Source organism: Berghia stephanieae, chromosome 2 (assembly GCF_034508935.2).
Source record: "Berghia stephanieae isolate SIO BIC M18660-M18661 chromosome 2, UCSD_Bste_1.3, whole genome shotgun sequence".
NCBI classification, from domain to species: Eukaryota; Metazoa; Mollusca; class Gastropoda; order Nudibranchia; family Aeolidiidae; genus Berghia; species Berghia stephanieae.
Window position 1 is genome coordinate 56,188,425 of NC_088361.1, and position 20,000 is coordinate 56,208,424.

At 33.4% G+C, this 20,000-nt stretch overlaps 1 protein-coding gene and 1 long non-coding RNA gene across 5 annotated transcripts in view; one reads left to right on the forward strand and one right to left on the reverse strand.

The window, feature by feature from the left end:
• Positions 1-20,000, reverse strand: part of LOC144965197 (uncharacterized) — a 567,438-nt gene that overhangs the window by 194,287 nt on the left and 353,151 nt on the right. The window lies entirely within an intron of this gene.
• LOC144965193 (zwei Ig domain protein zig-8-like) overlaps positions 1,326-20,000 on the forward strand; it is a 164,507-nt gene continuing 145,832 nt past the window's right edge. For 2 of the 4 annotated variants that reach the window (XM_078900272.1, XM_078900269.1), the window contains exon 1: positions 1,351-1,669. The gene's annotated coding sequence lies outside the window, so the exon portion shown is untranslated. Of the gene's footprint in view, positions 1,670-20,000 lie in introns of all 4 variants that reach the window. The other 2 variants (XM_078900271.1, XM_078900270.1) reach the window with 2 other exon arrangements.

Here is a 20,000-nt window from a genome sequence, read left to right on the forward strand (position 1 = left end):
ATTACTTTGCCAGTGAATATTGAATATTCAGTTTCTGGTCAGATGATGCGATATTATGGGAAGGTGTATCTCTTCGCATTAGGGGGAAGTGCGGCTCTGCCGTATGGTCGTTACTTCCTACCCGTAAAGTACCGAATTCAACTATCCGATTTGCTGTGTCATCTCGCTCTAGCTCACTTTGCGGCACTGCACTGTGGCGGACGCCTACATTATTAAATGATTTCCTTTTCCCTTAAAATAAATTTTCCCTTTGGAATGAATAAAGGAATATTTTTATTAGGTCATGGCTAGAATTTGACCGTTTCAAACAGTTCAAATTCAATATACTTTAATAAAATGGTTCTTATCACTTGAAAATGTGTATGCTAAAACTAAATGACTCTAAATTCGATGATAATCGCAACAGATCTCAATTCTATATCAATGGAAACATTGAATTGAACATCACGGGAAAGGACCGAGATATCTTTTGTCCAACAATCCTATAGAGATTGGCATTCCATCATGTTTGGGGCGATTTAACGTCTAAGTAATCATTTTGATTCCACTCTTGGTCCGATCTAATTAAGCAGTCTGGTATACTTTGCTTCTTGGTTTTTATTGATTTGGAACAGAAAAAGTTCAATTAAGTGCCATTGAAGTGACCAGAGCAAAAAGTGATTTTATTCACTTTGAAGGCCAGCAATCATTACGTTTACAGGTAGCTCCTGTATTCAGCTTTTGATTATTTACTTATTTTAACATACGTCAATTTTCATTGGATTATAATTGATAAAGTTGCAATTAAATATCTTTCTTGCAAATGAAATATCACTAGAAGTTGACAAATAGTAAGTAATACAAGATTTGTTGTTTCGAGAATATTAGTTTAACTTTATTTTTGTTAAGGGTGCTATCAACATTTCCCTGTGAAACAAAAGAAAAGCAATTTTAAGAACCGAAAATCAAACGAGGGCGTGTGGAAGTTAAGCCGTCGAATAATGCAATTTAGACTCATCTAAATTTCCTTCCACTTTAACATCGGTAATCCACGCAACGGTTTATTGACCCGGCAACGACTTTCAATCTCTCACGCAACTGAAGGAGACATTCACATAACCGGGTGTATCTGTGTGTGTGTGTGTGTGTGTGTGTGTGTGTGTGTGTTTGAATGTATGTGTGTGTGTGTGCGTATGGGAAATATATGCGTTTAGTGAGTACTCACTTTGTCTATAGAAAACACCCGTTACCAACAGTCTGATCGGCATGGTGGGACGATAGGAACGAACAAGCGAAGGCATCGCGCTGGGGCAAAGCCGTGCGCGTGAAGCAAGCGCCTTTTTATCACTCTTAGTGGGGTAGTGGGTCCGCGCCGTATAGAAAATTTATTTGATGTGTCGGTTACTCACGTGCTTTTTTTTCTTCTTCTTATCTCTTTGTCTCTCTCTCTTTGATTTATGTTTATCGTTGTGAGTAACTTCCCGTTGTCAGATTTTGATGAGCAGTTATCTTAATTGATACTTTAAAAGTTTAATTAATGTCGAGGACATTCAATAATATGGAGTTTCTTTCATGAGGATTATATCATTGTGTCAGCTTCACCTCATTCATCATCAAAGGAATAATAATTATAATAATGAGTCATTTACTAATATGACAATCTCATTTGTTTGGATTGCTCAACAAATTGGTAAGTTTTTTGTCTTGACAATGGAGCAACACAAATATACATACACTTTTTTGGGGGTAATTTAAACAGTTAAACATGAACATTAAATAAAAACGTATCTATGCCATTAATCGGCATAAGGATTAAATTAAACAATTAATTTTTGTTGTTGCAATAATCAAACGGCAATCTAGTACCAAAATCGAAACAACTCGCCTCTTATACTCGTATTATTATTATTTGAAGTGGACCGAAGACACAAAGCACTAAGTATAGATACTTGTTTTGAACAGATTTAGTTTGATTCAAAGCGATAACTTCAACTGTTAATGAAAAATGTACTGCAAGATCTTTTAAAAGTGTATAATGCATTAAAAGTGCTGAAATTGGTTTACAAGTGATCGAACGTCAACGCTGACCATACAAGACAAAGCATACAGCTGCGATGCACAATTGTAATTTCTTTCCGACAGAGAAAAGACATGGCCAGATCCTAATGTTAATCCTTCGACAGGGAACTGTAACTGTCCATAAAATCATTTTAAAACTGAGTCTAATAAAGGTTTGTAAGCAAATAGAGCGTTTTCCAAGGACTCAATTTGAGCCGCTTTGTGGTGGGATTATATAATCAAAATTTGGATCAAGAACCAAATTTCTTATCACAAACTACAAAAGATATATAAGAAACACGGTGTTGTCTATTTCTAAATAATAAATTAGGGAGCAGGCACTGGTGAAAAAATCTGATCCGAAAAATGCATATAATTCAGTGCCAGACAAAGCGGACATAAAAGTACAAGCCATAATCATAATCCTTTTGGATTCGAAATCAGTTTGTAAGAGAGTTGAGTAACTGATTCATACACACGTCTTTAGTTATTTATCTCGTCTATTGATATTCTATTAATGTAAAAACGATGATGATTCCTCTTTAAACTTAACCCAAAGCCGGAACTGAAACTATCTTTCTTGAATCATTCTTTTGATCATTGATTTTAAGACCCACAATCATAAATCACGTTGTATATTGAATGCTCTCCCCCTACTCCCACAACCCTTATATTATTGTTGCTTATTATCTGCCACTGATCCCTCTCTCCCTATTTTGTTTCCTTCAAACCGTTAAGTGGAAAAGACGAATTCTCCTGATAGATAAAAAAAAACAAACTCATCTAAAATACTTTTATATGAAAAGAATTTGACATAAGAAGATGATCCCCCCCCCCCTCCAAAAAAAAAAAAAACAACAAATAAAAAACAACCAAAAAAAAACAAAAAAAAAAACAAAAAACAAAACAAAACAATAATAATAACAAACAAAAACAAAACTATTAGAACAAAAAAAAAACAAATAACCCCCCCCCCCCCCAAAAAAAAATACCAAAATAAAAAAAACTCCAAGATATAGTTCGGACATCAAAACAATCTCTATCTGCAAAAATATTGACTCCATACGGATTTTTAAGGTCGTGCATGACGTTCGAGCTAAGCCTTTAAAAAAACAAATAACAATATAAAATCGAAAAAATCCCAAACAACCATAATCCCCACTCCAAAAACAAAACAAAAAACAACAAAACAAACAAACAAACAAAAATACTGAAAAAAAACAACGAAATAAAAACAACAACTTTGGACATGATACATAATTCAATGGCCTCATAGGAATGGAAATAGATCAATACTAAAATAAAGTCAAATAAAGTACAAAGAACGAACTAAACATAATACTCTCGGATTCGGACTCAGTTTGTAAGAGAGTCGAGTAAGTATAATAAATAGCATATTTACAGAAAATAACAATGGCGATGCCATGCTATATGCGCTCATATTAACATTAATACCATGATATTAAATGATTAATAATTATCTAATAGTACACGTACTATCAATTGACACATACACGTAAAAACAAGATAATACAATACAATATAAGGCTCTATGCAAGATATTTCTCATAAATTAATGATGTTTTAATCTAAACCTAAACGTAACCTAATGATGTAAAGAACTAAGATAAAAGACTACTACTACTACTACTACTACTACTACTACTACTACTACTACTACTACTACTACTACTACTACTACTACTACTACTACTACTACTATTACTACTACTACTACTACTATTACTACTACTACTACTACTACTACTACTACTACTACTACTATTACTACTACTACTACTACTACTACTACTACTACTACTACTACTACTACTACTACTACTACTACTACTACTTCTTTTTCTTCATCATCATCACCATTATCATTATCTTCCTCTTCTTTTCTCTTCTTCTTCTTCTTCTTCTTCTTCTTCTTCTTCTTCTTCTTCTTCTTCTTCTTCTTTTTCTTCTTCGTCTTGCTTCTTTTTCTTATTGCTGTATTTCAACACTTCTAACAATACCTTTCGAACAAAGACCAAGGGCAGAGATCAAACGCTGTTTTTTTTTTTCATTTAGTTTTTTATTATTTTCGTTCTAGTGACACTAACGCAATACTTTTCTTTACTTTTGCATACACAACTATTGTTAGCCTTTAGATTAATAGTACGCTCTCGCTCTTACTTAAAAACAGGACGATGTCTAATCGTATGCATTCAATTAAAACCACTCTGGAAAGACGCGTACCTTAAAAAAATTTCTAGAAAAAAATCGGCCTTCAGATATCCATCGATTTAAATTACCCACATCTTGACAAAAGCCTGTCAGAATTGGGACCTCGCTGCTTCCCAGGTTTGAGAGTTTTTGCCAAGTTGAGAGCCATTTAAATCGATCCATAGTTGAAGGACGAGTTTTCTGGCCATAATTTTAAATACGCGTTTTTCCAGGTTACAACAATTAACAGGTTAATTATAAGGGTTATCAACACTAATAATCGAAACATATTATAACACAACATCTTGAGCTTGAATAATGAGGCTATAAACAGTTTTGTGTTCAGAATCAATCATTGATCCAATGACCACATAATGTGACGTGTGAAGACAAATATTAATAATCTTGAACAATGAAATCGAAGTCAACAATGCATTTTAGGCACTTATTCATCAATATAAAATGATCAATATTTAACATTATAAGGTATATTGACGATTGTCATGCGGCATATTGACGCTGTGCGTTAAGGTAAAATACGCATAACATCCGCCAGCTGGATATAACGTAACAACACACAAAACCATGCGTAACTTTACACATTTATAGTTTCTGATCGATAGAATTTACTGAGAACTAAACATAAAGATGACTGGATGAAAACAACAAAGACAGTTGAGTGACGCCAATTTTAATCTATCTATATGATTCTAAATATTCATAAACTGTACTTCAATAACAAATTGTTTTTATTTCAGTTATGATAAAGGATATTATTGAAACTTATTGAACTTTATATAATTTCTACAAGAGTCCAAGTTAACTCCGATGCGAAATGTTATATAGAGAAATAAAACTTAATATTAGGCAAATCTTGACTTCCTTTTGCTTTTGAACGATTTCATCATGAAGAAAAATGGTTGTTTTTTATGGGGCTTAAGGAAAATTGATTATAAAAACAATCGGAGGTAGACGTAAGCTGAGTAACTACTTGTTGGCCTGATCTTAATGTCGTCATGTACAATTCTAGTAATGTAGAATGTAGAAAATCTCTTTTGATAAATCAATCATGAGAAGCAAAATTGTAAAATGTCTAGGAAAGTGAATGAAAAGTATAGATGAATAGATCTAAGATAGATAAATAGACATTAAAAATAAATATATAGATTGATAAATAGATAGATAGGTAATCATATATATATATATAATATATATATATATATATATATATATATATATAGTTATGAGTGTTGTTGGGTACTTGTAGATACAAGAGTGCTCGGTATTGGTTAGATCTAAAATAAGTAGGGACACTGGCATTTTTTTTCGATACGATCGTTTCAATAAGATTCCATAACCTCGGTCGACATTGACTCCGTATCTACAGATACAGAGAGAATATGAGAGAGAGTGTGTATGTGAGGGAGAAAGAGGGGGGGGGGGAGTAAGAAAGATAGAGAGAGAGGGAGAAATAAAGAGAGAAAAAGAGAGGGGTGTATAAAAGAAAGAAAGATATATATATATATATATATATATATATATATATTTACAGATAGATAGATAGATCGATAGATAGATAGATAGATAGATAGATAGATAGATAGATAGATAGATAGATAGATAGATAGATAATAACTAGGGGGAGAGAGAGGAAGAGAAACAAATAACTTGACAGTGAGAGAAAGAAAGAAAGAGAAAGAGAGAGAACGAGAGAGAGAGAGAGAGAGAGAGAGAGAGAGAGAGAGAGAGAGAAAGAGAGAGAGAGAGAGAAAGTCAGGTAGAGATAGACAGAGAGAGAGAAAGAAAGAGATAGAGAGGGATGGAGGAATAGAGAGAAGGGTGGGTGGATAAAGGTGTAGAGACTACGGATCCAATGTCGACCAAGGATATGGAAACCCATTGAAACGATCGTATAACAAAAATGTGAGTGTCCCTATTTATATTATATCGACACATAAATAAATAGATATAAAGACAGATAGAGGTACAGAGGGAATGTGGGAGAGAGAGAGAGAGAGAGAGAGAGAGAGAGAGAGAGATAGTGTGTATGTGTGCGTGTGTGTGTGTGTGTTGTGTGTGTTTGTGTGTGTGTGAGAGAGAGAGGGGGGGGGGGAGAGGAAGAGAGAAAAGGAACGACAGTGAGAGAAAGAAAGAAAGAAAGAAAGAAAGATAGAGATAGAGAGAGAGAGAGTAATAGATAGGGAGAGGGCGAAATAGAGAGAGAGAGAGTGAGAGAGAGAGAGAGAGAAAGAGAGAGAGAGAAAGGGGGGGGGGGGGGTAAAGGGGTGGAGAGTCTGTTTGTTACTTAGATGCATCCGATGTTGTATATTATTATGATTGATTTACCGATAATTGAAATTATTGATCAAATACTGTGGTCCATTATAACGATAAGGGTTGGGTTGCTGGATTAACATTGGCTTTGAAAACATTCCCCGTGTAATCAAAATGTCCTTGCAAACCGATGAAAGAAGATTACAACAAATCACTGCGTGTGAGGACTATACAGTGTGTCCCTATTAATCAAAACCCAGACTGTCGCGTTATGAAATTTGCATGAAATTGTAATAAAGTTCTCTTCTCTCTCTCTCTCTCTCTCTCTCTCTCTCTCTCTCTCTCTCTCTCTCTCTCTCTCTCTATCTATCTATCTATCTATCTATCTCGCAATATATAATGGAGAAGAAAACGTTTAATTTCCAATGTTTCAGTATAATTATCGTATGTTGTTTTGCATCATAATCATCATCATCATCATCATCATCATCATCATCATCATCATCATCATCATCATCATCATCATCATCATCATCATCATCATCTTCATTTTCTCTTCTTCTTCCTCTACTACCACCACCACTACAACTACTACAACAACAACAGTAACTACTACTACTACTACTACTACTACTACTACTACTACTACTACTACTACTACTACTACTACTACTACTACTACTACTACTACTACTACTACTACTACTACTACTACTACTACTACTATTACTACTACTACTTCTAGCTCTGCTACTACTACAACTACTATTTCTTCTACTAGTACTACTACTACTACTACTGCTACTACTACTACTACTACTACTACTACTACTATTACTACTACTACTACTACTATTATTACTACTACTTCTAGCTCTGCTACTACTACAACTACTATTTCTTCTACTAGTACTACTACTACTACTACTGCTACTACTACTACTACTACTACTACTACTACTACTACTACTACTACTACTACTATTACTACTACTACTTCTAGCTCTGCTACTACTACAACTACTATTTCTTCTACTAGTACTACTACTACTACTGCTACTACTACTACTACTACTACTATTACTACTACTACTACTACTACTACTACTACTACTACTACTACTACTACTACTACTACTACTACTACGAGTACTACTACTACTACTAGACTACTACTACTACTACTACTACTACTACTACTACTACTACTACTACTACTACTACTACTACTACTACTACTACTACTACTACTACTACTATTGCTGCTGCAGCTGCTACCGCTACTACAACAACAACAACAACAATAAATGAAAAAGGAAAGTTTTCAATAATGTTCACAGACAACAGTAACTTCCGATATGGCTCTAATCCAAAACTGACTGTTTCCACTTTGGTGACTTGACAATAAAATAATGAATTGTCCAGTTCATGAAAACATATGACCCACGGTTTCAAAAGTGGATTATAATATCAGGGCAACCTGAGGTTTGAAATTGAATTTTACGCACAATTTTTATTAGAAATGAGTAAAAAAATAAACGCCTTCTTAGAGAAAGGCGACTTTTCCAAACTTCAAAAATCTTAAAATGTGACCTACTGTCTAAACACTGTATTATGGCCGGATGAATCGAACCCCCGGAAAAAAATGACACTAAGACGCTATAATATAAAGAAAAATAAACTTCGATTTTTTTTCTTAATCCAAAAAATAATAGTTATTCTCCACCACAACGAAGAGAAATTAAATAATTGATTTATTAACGACTTAATTAATTAAAAAATTAGAAATGTGGTATTTGAGGCTATAAATTCGATTCTCAGCTCCTTGTCCATTCCCACGTAATTAATACCAAATCGGGCCTGTGAATCACATATCCTCATTCTGATTATTTTGATTTTATGTTCATTTTTCTTCATCCGACTCATGCCTGCATAATACCAAATTGACGGTGTGGGTCACCATTATTGGAATAGCTCAGTAAGAATAATCTAAATCACCGAATTAAAGGCTATTATAATTATTGTAGTCTGATTCTTAAGCATATTTGACTGAGACATTGGTGGACATTTTGAGAATCCAGCATTGTATCAAGAAGAAAGGTATCATTATAAGCATGATATTTACATGGGGTACCTAATGAACAACGACATTTAACATATAAGACGAGATATAGCGCTTGTTTGGCGATATTGCAATTTTTTCCCCGAGAGAGGCAATGCTGTTTACGGCCAGTACTTATTTTCACCTGCGTACTGTAAGAGAATGTTAGCAAAGAACCTTTTCCAATGACACAACTATGCGTCGCAGAGAGCAGTACTCGAACTCAGGACCTTCCGATCAGAAGCAAAGTGTCACACTATATAAGATCACATAGCCTTTCCCAATCGGCCATGTCGCTTCCACTACATTTCTTCATTTATAATCTTTTAATCAACATGTCTCCATTAAAAAAATAAAAAATCGTGAAACATTCTTCAATGGAGAGCGTGTCAATAAATAACATTACGTAAGTCAATAAAATCATAAAACGAATGAATTTGCCTGATGTACATTCTAGTTATGATTCACCAATCTGTGAGGGATTAACGATTATCGATAATAAACTGTGCAAAAGTTAAGCTTCAAAAGAAACAAAAATGCACTCGTCATCAAGAGCAATAAATTAAGTTCGGCTTTCTGTTTCCGGTAGAGAAAATACTGAGATGAATGCCATAAAATTGGTATTATTTTGTGTACTGTATGATTATTATACTCGATGTTTTAAAAACGATTACATTACCGTATTCGATTGGCCAGTAACTGTTATACTATGATAACACACATTTTAGAAATGTTGGCCAGAAAACTCGTTCTTCATGAATCACTCGATTGAAATTACTCTCATCTTGGCAAAAACTCGCAAACCTGTATTTTGATTAAATTCTCTTATTTGAAAATTTTTATAAGATGGAGGTAATTTTAATCGATTTATATTCGAAGGGCTAGTTTTCAGGCTTAATTTTGGGGAAAATGTGTTTGTTCAGAGTACGGCAGAGTAATTATTGTTTGCTTCATTGAGTTTCTCGTTGGTCTTATAGGGGTACAGGGTTCAAGTGAATTGCACGCAATGATGTTTGTTTGATTAAAAAAAAAAAAAAGAAAAAGAATTGCGATACAATACCGATCCGTGGAATTGAAGCTTTATTGACAGAAAGCTACCTTTCGTTGTCGTACTCTAAAAAAAAACACGTTTTTAAAAAATTGGGAGGAAATCTCGTCCTTCAAATATCGATCGATTTGAATTACACTCTTATTGAAAATAACTCACAAATCTGTAAGTTTATAAAGTCCCAGATTTTATAATTTTTGCCAAAATGATGGTCCTTTTAATCGATCGAAATTTTACGGACAAATTTTCAGGCTAAAGTATAAGAAACGTTTTAATGTTCTGAGAACGTTAGCTCTGTCTAAGCGTAAATGGAATTGAGTTCTTTAATTTGTTATACCATTGTTTTTGTGCTGGGATGTCCATTGGACCTCATCAAATTCATTGTTGTTTATCCAATGTTTTAAGAATTACAATTATTTCTTTTGTTACATTAGTATTATTTGTAATCATGTCTAATGTTATTTTTTTCTGCTCTGTCTGGTTGATTTTGAAATGATAATGAATATAGAATTTTGTAATAAAGGCATTAAATAACATAGGAAAGAGAGAGAGAGAGAGAGAGAGAGAGAGAGAGAGAGAGAGAGAGAGAGAGAGAGATAGATAGATAAATAGACAGAGAGAGAGATAGATAGACAGAACAGAAGAGAGAGAGAGAGAGAGAGAGAGAGAGAGAGAGAGAGAGAGAGAGAGAGAGAGAGAGAGAGAGAGAGAGAGAGAGACTTGGGACAGGTGAGATTTTGGAGAACATTTACCATATATATTAGTGGATATTTGGTAACCCATTAACTCGAACGGTTTATATACGCTGAATAACATTTCTATACACTTCGAATTTTGCGCCGATCTACTATGTACGTTTGTTTCTCACTGTTAAAGGTCACAACATAAAAATACAGAATCGACACTTTTTCTCTGCTGAGTTCAAGCCTTATAAATCTGAAGTCCATGCTTTAAAAAAAAAGTTTATTATGTCAGTTGAGCTTAGTAATTGTGCAAAACACCGGACCTATTTATTCTAAGTCGAATAATCCAAACCACATTCTCGTTTCATGTTGGGAAAAATGCTGTCGAATTATATGTTATAAATATTCTAATTATTGTAAAATGTTTTATTTTGAAATAACGTTTTAGGATATTTCTAAATATATAATTGGATTATTGTCTCACACCTCCCACATCTTGCCTGTGGTTTTGAATGTATATAATTCAACGTCATTCTTTGAACAAGCATAACAACGCCATGTGGTTTATCTCGATAAACACATTTTGTTCAATAAAGCCGTGTTCATGAATATCTATCACATGTGTCCAAAATATAGATAGTTCGAAGATGACGTCACTCAGGCCTTTGTTCTTGTTTTTGCCATCCGCGTTTGCAAGTTGTTCTCACTAAACTGTATTAACCAGACTATAAAAGTTCATGGTTACACAGAGTTTGTGTGTTGGTCCGTCATACTTCCGGATGGCAATGTTGTGAACTCCTTGGCCAAGCGCATTCTATCTATAGGCTTGACCGTGGTATGTATGTATGTATGTATGTATGTATATATATATATATATATATATATATATATATATATATATATATATATATATATATATATATGAGTTGATCTCCTTTCCTATAGGGAGAAAATTTGTAGTGTCAAAAGCTGGTTAAAATCTCATTGAAGTTTAAAACATCACACTTTTGTTGGCTATAGAGAACAATAGTGTGATGTCCAAATACTGGCTCCAATCTCATTGGAAGTGTGAAATCAGTCCTCTGGAGTACTGGATACATACCTCTGCAACTAATCTTCTGTTTTGAGAGTGATGTCAGCCATTCGCGATTTTTTACGCTCATTTTCCGTCCCTTAATCATACAAATCTGCCAATACATCCTGTTACTAAAATAGTTCTGGCCTCCGCTGACTCTGATTCAATATGTAACCTATTCATTGTTAGTCATTCAGAGGATTTGCTACACATTTTCAAGGAGCTTGGAAGGGAAGAGAGGAAGGTGTGCCGTCATAATTTCTCTGCCCTGTTACTATGGCAACGGGTTCGCTCGAATACAGTAAACATTATTATTAATTTATCTATTTATGATCAGCATTTCATTCGTATAGTGGTGTAAAAAAAAAAAAAACACAGCTTGCAGCCTAAAGGAGATTTACTTTATTGATCCTTGTATGGAAATTATAATTTTGTATCACAACCCAATTCGGTAATATATAAAAGAAATATCAAATGTTAATACATTAAATAAAACTTGGCAAAGAATATTAAAAGTCTTAAAATGTACAGTGGAACAACAAGCGGATATATTCTGATGATTATGATTATACTTATAATAGAATTATTGTCCAATAAAAATATAAATAATCAAATGATTACCAAGATACTTTATAAACTAGTAAAAGTTAAATAATATTATACTAAAAAGGAGAGAGGAATATAACATAAAATCGTGTTATTGCGATTGCATAAACATCTGAGGAATAAATAAATTATTTTGCGGTTATCACCTTAATTCATAGAAATATTTATCATTTGCTTTAAAGTAAAAGATTGTAGATAATAGATTGAAAAGGATTATATATATTATTTCTAAGAAGTAAAATGTTCTATAAATATAAATATAGTTATTGAATCACCTCTCTATAATATTATCCTTACTTCACACATAGATAGATGCATATGTTGGCTTAACTTATTTTTAAAAAAAAAATTACTTTAAATTTAGAACAGGACACATACGTTAAGATCATAAATTAGTTATTATCTACATGATTATGTTAATACTATAAGTGATTGTGAAAATTTATTAATTCTCTCTTAAACGATGAGACTATATCTAAGTCAGTGTCAGGGCATAGTTTCTCACAGCCGTGGGGAGGAAAGAATTAAAATGTCTTTGTTTCTTTGTGATACAATGCAAAAGACGACCGCTTCTTTGCTGAATTGAATCTCTTTGTGTAGTGGATGAGATTCATCTCTAATGACTTTGTTAATTTTTTCATTACGTGATTTCATATAAAAATGATCAAAGTCTAAAATTGAAGGAAATTTTAGCATTTTCTGGCAGTGTTTCAAAACTTTGTCGATCTTCGACTTTTCAGATCTTTTGTAATTCCCACCCCAGGCTGCCAAACAGTAGCGTAGTACACTGATAATGCATGTCTCATAAAACACATAAATATAGATCTCGGGTTCAAGTCCCATTATACAGTATTCCTTAGAAAAGGCTGTTTACTTTTCTTGAATTTATTTAATCATCATAATAGGCTGTATATCGAGTGCGTGGCCAGTTCCTGCCAATATTAATGCCTTACAGGCCTCGTGTTTAATCCTACAATTTATATGTTGTTGACCCGTGCGTGGGCCCGCTTGTGAGCCGATGGATATTACTTCTTTTTTAACCCGTCTACCCGCCAAGGCACACCCAGCGCTGACTGGTAATCCGACGTCTATTTCATCTGGCGAAAAGATATCAGGAATGGATAAGCGTCTTGTCCAAAGGACAGCAAATAGTTGTTATTGCCCGTTAGAGGGAAAGAAAAGTAATGAAATAAATTAAACGTTACCCATTGCTCAAAATGACTATTCTTATGATTTACATCTTTTTTAAAAGGAAAATATACAAAGTACAGCGAAGAGCATAGGCAGTTATGCCATGACAAAATCGACTTTTCTTCATTTAGGTGTGACATTTCTTTTTCAAATATCGATAGGATAACACGACAGCTTAACATAATAAGTAGAATGTCACCTTATTCGACAAATATCTGAAACAAGACAAAGTGGCCAAAACCATAGAAAAGGCGTTTCATTGTAGGGCAGACTTGGCTGCCCAGCGTCCCCGGCACTACCCCCTTCCCCCCCCCCCCCCCCCCCCCCCTATCAGCCGTTTCCAAAATATAATTTGACAACCTCATTTCTCATCATCAGTAGCAACAACAGCGTAATGAATTCCATCAGGGATTTCATAAGCCCTGTGTCTGAATTGCCAACCATATTGCCATGGTATTAGTATCAGACTGAAGACAAAAAAAAAAAAAAGAAAAACAAAACAAAACAAAACAAAAAAAAAAAACAATTATCGGGACTCGGGATTGAAAAGATTAGAGGTAGAGGATAGGGCTGCTGATTTCTATTTTCCTTTCAAGGTTTTTGCAATTTTCCTTTATCCTTTAGGGACGCGAATTAAATTCTCTACAATATAACTTAAAGAATTTAGATTTGCCTGTTTTATTTTCGTTGTATGTTTATGCTACGTGGTGACAAATTAATTAAACACACACTTTTTATATTGATTAAAACATTCATGTGTCGATTTACGTATATTATACTCGTATTTCGTGTTGCTTTTTCTTTTGGACTCTTGTAAATCACTCTCAGAGTCCAATTTAGTGGATAAATCTCTATAATTTTCATATCATACTCCCGCCATAAATAAACTGATTGAATTAACGAGTCAGCACAGTGTTTCATTTTAAAAACATTCAAGCGGCAATATGCGTGGTCAGTAATCAAGAGGGTGATATGACAACAAAAACTTTGACCCTGGCAATTCGTCAGTGGTAAAGTCACTCTGTAATTAACCCTATACGTTCGGTTGTAAAAGTGTGTACCTTGCTATTGAGAACGACGGAGTGGAAATCAAAAAAAAAAAAATAAATAAATAAATAAAGGGACCACAGGTTACGTCCGTATGCCCTCCTTGCGGAATATTTTTAAAAAAGCTTTGCAAATCGTATTTAAATTTAATAGCATAAAAAAACGAAATGCATAATAAAAATTTATGTACAGATTTGCTGAAATGATTAATATCTTATTTTTAATATAAAAGTTTCCTTTGATAGCTGGATTTAGTTATCAAATATAAACCATAAAATGAATGTGAACTGCGTCAATCTGCTCTATGTAATTGTTTTCAGAAATGTCTATGTATTCTCTTAATCAGAATATTGATTAAAATACTCATCTTTTACACCTGCCAAACCAATCGTGCTAGCACACAAAACTGAAATCTTTATCGTTTATAGTCAGACTAAGATTTTAGTGGGAACGTTTCACCAAAATGACGGTCTTTTAATCATTACAAATCATTACAAAGCTGAATGACGTCAACTTTATTCATTTTACAAAATTTAGGGAACAATTAATATCGAATAGACGTCTTCTAAGATATCTCTTATCTCATTAATAAAAAGAACTATACATCTGTTTCTAGGGAACCGTTAGAACAATGAGGAAGAGGATATCATTGTTCTAATTATGATAATGATGATGATAATTATGAAAATGATGGTATTTATGATGATGATGATGATGATGATGATGATGATGATGATGATGATGATGATGATGATGATGGTGACGATGGCAACGATAAAGGCAATATAGATACAACATATTCTACCTTAAACAGGTTTACAAGAGTACTAAGTGAGGTGCCTCACTGAGGCACAATCCACTATGAGTAAGGGATTCATGTGTGGTCCATACATATCGACTTGCTGTTTGCTTTCTTCGTAACCTTCTGTTAACAATAACACCATCACAGGTTCCTCATCCTTCAATAAATATTTACAAAATAATGGAGACGTTCATGTAGAGCTAGAAAACAAAGAAAAGAGCTTACTTTCTAATGGATTAATACTGCCGTTGCCAACAGTAAAACGCAAAATCAAAATACACTAAGATGTCATTAAAGTCTCTGTAATCGATTGGATGTGAAAGGAATTGTATTTACATATTATTCAAAATTGCATCAAAATAACAGATAAGTGTTGTCTAAATCTCATTTAAAAAATCAAATTTTCAGATTCTTTACATGTGCACCCCCTCCCCCAACTAAAATAGTAAATAAAACACACACACACACACATATATATATATATATATATATATATATATATATATATATATATATATATATATATATATATATATAATATATATGTATGTATATGTATATATATATATATATATATATATATATATATATATATATATATATATATATATCAGTGTGCCAACACGTGGTCATTCGATATACTGATATAATATAATGTTACAAATTGTCTGAAACACAATACATACATTGGCATATACTTGATGCGGAAAAGTGAATCGAATGTCTAATTAACATTTGATTAGAATAATTACAAAGCTCGCATTGTTCAATGTAGGACTACGTAAAATTTTAAAAAGATATTAACGTATTTTGTAGGTTTAATCATCATCTAAACGTCATTTTCTCCAACTAATTATGACACTGAATCAATGCAGTAGTTCTCAAATGGGCTCGAGTCATGTCATCTGTTGATGAGAACGGGACTTACCAGAGGCAAACCCTTAAAATATATATATAGGCACATGGTATAAGAATGGGGATGCCTAAAAATTTCTATATTTGAAAATTGCAAACTGTTTACTGAAAATTTATGAAGGTGGTATTATTTTTCTTGTTTCGTTCAATTGGGAGACGTTTAGTGTTGTAATCTAGTATTTAGCATAACGGCAAGTCTTCAGCAAACCATTGTAATAGATAACACTGGTTTTAACAGAAATACATAAGCATGGAACTTTTCTGCAGAAAATTTCAATTTACATTTAGATTTTAAATATAAATACATTTAGGATCATGCATGCATGCTTGCTCATCATTACTGTTGCACATTATACCCATTTGAATGTTAGATTTGTTTGTATTTGTGACATGTGTTTCATCGATTCTTTCAGTGTTAACAAATTTGAACGAGAATTATATCTACTTCACATAATCCTAGGCTCATGTGTAAATTGGTACCCGAACACATAACATCATTTGACAGTTCTGAAATAATCTGCTTTTAACGAAAAAACACGACATCCTGTAAATAAGGTCGGGAGTTGGAAGGTTATTTATCTCTCTGAATAAGATTTGTAAATCTATGTACATTGGTACACTTCAGTTTAATTCTAGGTATAAACGCTTTTTATGATGTATTGTTTTGTGCACTTTGCTGACTGACGACATTGTAAATTTCGAGATTGTAATATTTTGCTTTTTATGAAACCATTAATTCCATAAATTTAGCATGATTCAACTATGTGATATTTTGATTTTGAGCAACACTTATCTAATGAGAAAAATAAGTTGTTTCAAAAGACTAAAATAATAATTCAATTGATGATTCGAGCGTAACTAAGCATTAAGGGGCGGTTTGGGTCTAATTATTAGGAAAATCCTTCAAAAAATTGATCTGGAGATTTTGGTAGAAAACGATATTTTGATATCGTAGAAATAATATTATTGATCTAACTTTTTAAAATAGACTGTAAAGGCGCGAAAAATACAGTCGAGAACTGTACAGGTGGTAAGACAAGTGTGAAAAACGGAAAGCTATTTTGCTATGTTCTCAATATGTCATTTTTCTAAGGTATGGTGTACTCTGTCAAACGTTTCTCAGAATCTATTCAATGAGATCGTCTAAAAATTTCCACAGTTATCACAGAGATAATGTAATATGTCACCATAGAGAGACTTTTTTATGGATACATTTTAACATCAATTTTGTCATACCATTTTGATTCTCAACTTTGTAATGTTCCAGTAAAAATTCCATGAGTTAATTCTGTCAAATCTCTCTACGGTGAAACACAAGTTTACATTGTTGATAAGAGGGAAGCATATGGAGGTAATTCTTTCATTAGTTTTTTCTGGAACGTTTGTTATATTTTTTATGCCAGACCCCTAAATTAGGTCGCAAAACGGGTATTAACACAGATAATTTATCTTTTTCATAAAAAAATGTTTTTTAACCTATAATGACGATACAGAATGATTAAAACCGCCCAATATAGGTAATTAACATTTTTTTGGAAAAAACCCAAACCGCCCCTGAACCAGTCAGAATATTTACTGACATTTGGCCTTGTTCCTTCTCCTTGACAACATTATTTCCTGTGTACAGACAACTATTCCATAACCGACATTGCACTACCTCCAAAGAAAAACGGTTCACAATAATGAATTGATGGAGTTATAAAGGAGTTATAAAAGAGAGTTATAAAACTACTTATCGATTTCATTCAATCCATGTATCAGTACTTGTAGAATTGACTTTTTATCAGAAGGATTCGTGTAAATGAGAAAGCAAAACAACGTAAAAAGCAACCTTTCCCCTTGTGAAATCCAACAAATAAGGAATGACGTTGAAGACCATAAGTCATGCTGCCGATCTCTATATCTCTTGAATTATGGGTCAATCTTGTTTCTGGAGCACGATAAAACAAACTGATATTACATAATTCAGTTAGTTTTGACATTAGAATATAATACGATTAATAGTTTATTTGTACTTACAGCAAGCGACGTAATAGTTACTGCATTACATTACTGCGTGGCAAGTTTTCAAACAACCCTTGAAACCCTACTCAGCAACATAGTATATAATAATATGTCAGCTTGAGTTGCAAGGCATGATCGGTTTCATTCACCGCGTGTCAAATCTAATGAGAAACATAATGCAAGCAAAAGCTATTGGAAAAAGACATATCTATAATAGTATCTAGAACTCAAACTTATCCGTTTTTTATATTCATTACACCAATACTGATTCCGAGGAAATCAAGACACTCATTAATTCATGACTAAACACACATTATAGCTATGATATGCTCTATGCACCTTATGCTGTTCCAGAGAATTTCCGAGCTAGTCATACGATACGATTTTAAATTTAGAATATTGTCTATGGTAAAAATGCTCTGATTCTTCAACTCTCTTGTATCAGGTATTTAAAAAATTCAATATTATAACCGGCTAATTTTCTAGGTACTCATTGTCACCTTGGTCTATTCTTATATAGGGTGACTATACAATTTAATCTCTACCAGTCTAGTAAAAAAAAACAACAAACAGAAACAAACAAACAAACAAAAAACAAAAAAAAAAACAACACAAAATGCAACCATAAACCAAAAAGAAAGTGTATTTAAGATGAACCACACAATGTTCACATTATTGCAGGTAATCACAATGCCAGTAGATTAAATGTTGTGTCCATTATACCTTCGAATCGTTTTTTGATCTTCGAAAATCGAACCTTCGAATCCGGGGCAAAATTTTCCCTCGCAAGTCGAGAGCCCGAACAGATTCGGTTTTTATGGGTTATGAGTTTCTACTCAAAAAAAAATGTATACTGTCGACGAGCTGATATTTTTTTTAACTCAAAGACTCATTTAATTCATTTTAATATTAAATATCACAATAAATTAAATGAGGCTATCTAAAAGTGTGCCAGTTAATCCCAATTACCTACGATCGCCCCATTTCTATTTTTTCGGTTGGAGTTCACACGGTCCAAGGACAACGATTGTCGTAAATCATAACCCTGTCAATCTATGATACAAATAATATGAAAAGCTGTCCATTGACTGTTATGAAGGATTAGAAAATAAAAGTAGCTGGCACGGCATCCAGTCTTTTCGTCTATATTTAGCTTGGGCCTATTTCAAGACGTGAACCGGTTTTTCTAAGATATCGGGCTGATCTCTAAAGAGGCAGATAAAATTTTATGTTATCCTTTCCATTCACATAGGAAAGGATTTATTATTCAGTTATTTACAAATACCCCACTCTACGTTAGAGGCGATGAAATTTTGTAGTAGTGGAAATCAAAACATTTTCTTCTATAAAAGAAGGAAATATTAGATTTATAAGTTTTGCTTCCGGATAGGGCAAAAAGAATGGTTAGGGCACAGATTGAAAGAAAGTGTTTTATCTATTTTTTGTAGGAAGGGATTTTGATTATGCCAGCGGCCCTCATAAATTTTTTTATCTTATCTATACAAAATATATTATTGTATCCATGTTAAGACTTTATCCTTTAATCATGCATGTGATAGGGTTTCATTTTCCAAAGTGCCGACTCCCTATTATCTCCCTCCCATCCCTGACTTTCTGCCGTTAGACTCATTGTATTTGATTTGTTTTTCATAAAGATCTATAATTATATAAGCAAGTAGACCAGTACTAATGGAATACATTATTTAAAATTGATTTAGAGGAAAACGATGAACACGCGCGCGCGCACATACCCACACACAGAGACAGAAGAAAGAGAGAGAGAGAGAGAGAGAGAGAGAGAGAGAGAGAGAGAAAGAGATAGAAGAGAGAGAAGAGAGAGAAAGAGAGAGAAAGAAAGAAAGAGAGAGAAAGAGAGAGTGATGGGGGGGGGGGGAAGAGAGAGAGAGAGAGAGAGAGAGAGAGAGAGAGAGAGAGAGAGAGAGAGAGAGAGAGAGAGAGAGGGGGTATAACATATTGAAAGAATGAATAGGGGATTGCACAAACAC